This window comes from Vigna radiata, chromosome 6, assembly GCF_000741045.1.
Source record: "Vigna radiata var. radiata cultivar VC1973A chromosome 6, Vradiata_ver6, whole genome shotgun sequence".
Taxonomy (NCBI): domain Eukaryota; kingdom Viridiplantae; phylum Streptophyta; class Magnoliopsida; order Fabales; family Fabaceae; genus Vigna; species Vigna radiata.
The window spans coordinates 7,040,807-7,042,679 of NC_028356.1; the positions used below are offsets into that span (position 1 = coordinate 7,040,807).

Genomic DNA, 1,873 nt, shown 5'->3' on the forward strand with positions numbered 1-1,873 from the left:
ATATATATATATATATATATATATATATATATATATTCAAATCATTCAACAAATACACAAGAGTTCATAGGCTACAACTAACCCCAACAAGATGGGTTTGGTTCTCCACTTCCATGGAGAACCCTAGAGCTTACAAACATAGAAGATGGAAGAAGAAGGAGACCCAAAGGAAGAGGAGAAGATGTTCCCACAAGCTCCTCACGCCCTCCATGCGCTCCAGCAGTGAAATCGTGCCTCCAAAGAACCAAAAGACCCCAAATGCTTCGAGACAACTTGAATAAATAGGTATTTTGACACATCAGCAACGTCACCGCTCAGCGGTGGATTCCTGGCGCTCAGCGCTAAAATCACTGGAAGATCTTTGTAACTCTAGCGCTGGGAAAGTACCGCTCAGCGCCAGCGCAACTTCCAAAACCTTCACTTTTTGCTGGTCTTCTTTGCTTCTCTGGGTCACCGAGGCTCTTCAATGTAATGGAGGATCTTCCTAACATCAAAATGGATAAAAAACAAGGGATTAGAGTATTATTTACGTAATGTAGCTCAAAATATAGATAAATACTAAAACTAAATAAAAGAGAGGATTTAAGCAAGTAATAAGCTAAAGGGGAACTGATTTTGTCTCTAAATGAACCTCAGATAATAGTAAAAATTACCGTTATCAAACTATCCCAAACTTAAAACTTTGCTTGTTCTCAAGCAAAAAGGAACTTGGCTTAGACAAAACAGCTCAACTACAATGGTCTAGCAACTCAAGAACTCAATTTCAATCAACAAGTATTGCATGCCATGAAATTTTAAGCAATTCATTTTACATTTGAAAGTTCAATACACATGGCTTTTGACTCAATATTCATATCTCAATACCCAACCGAGAGTAGAAGTGAACCCACAAGAAATGGTTCCCAGAGCCCTTGCTCAAGCACACCTTAAACACTGAGAAAAGACAAAAATTAACTTTCTAGTTATCTCTTTAGTTAATCATACCGCAAAGACTATAAGGTACTGAGATTTAGCATGTGCATTATAATTCTAATTTTTTTTTAATAAATCTGTTAATCAAGAGACAAAGGGATAGTATTTACGTTTACACTCTTCAGTCATCTTAAATTCCTAATTGTGTGCCAATACATTCATAAAATGAAATTGTTCAGGATCAATAAATGTATAGAACTATATGTCTAAAAAACAAGTTTGCAGTATTCGACTTTATAGTAAATATATAAAAAAGAATATTCTTACCGCCATATCTCCCAATGATTTGCTGCAGATTGGACACTGGCTACAAGTGTATGCCTAACATTTTACAACAAAGTGTAAGATTGAATCCAAAGCCTTCTTTCAGACCCCTTCATTCGAAGAAGAGACAAGACAAATGATGCAAATGCAGATTTTCTCTCACTTTTCTTTTTTCCTTTCAAGTCTGCCATTACTTAACCCTTAAATGAACACAACATACCTGAAAGCAAGATGAATGCATGTAATGCCCACATGGTAAAACTCTCACTGTTGCGCTTGATGTGAACAAATCGTCACAGCAAATTGGACAGTTCATTTCTAAACCTTTCTCCAGGCACTTATGAGAGGCAGATTTTATCCCTAGGCAATAATTGCACTTCTTACAATGAAAATAATCAATTCCAAACCCTTGTCCAACACGGCATATATTGCAAAATGGGCAGTGATAAACATTCCTGAAAAAGAAGGATGCAAGGTTTACAACCAAAAAAGGTACAACAAAAGTTAAAATTAATAAACTACCAAAGCTGACAGACTATTAATTGATTGGATCGTATATGACATGCTTCCAAATGTGTCTTGCTAAGATAATCATATAACATTAAACATATCAATAATATGGAGAATTATCAACGGA

General features: G+C 35.7%; 1 pseudogene; it reads right to left on the reverse strand.

The window, feature by feature from the left end:
- Positions 1-1,774: 1,774 nt before the first annotated feature.
- LOC106763335 overlaps positions 1,775-1,873 on the reverse strand; it is a 4,418-nt pseudogene continuing 4,319 nt past the window's right edge.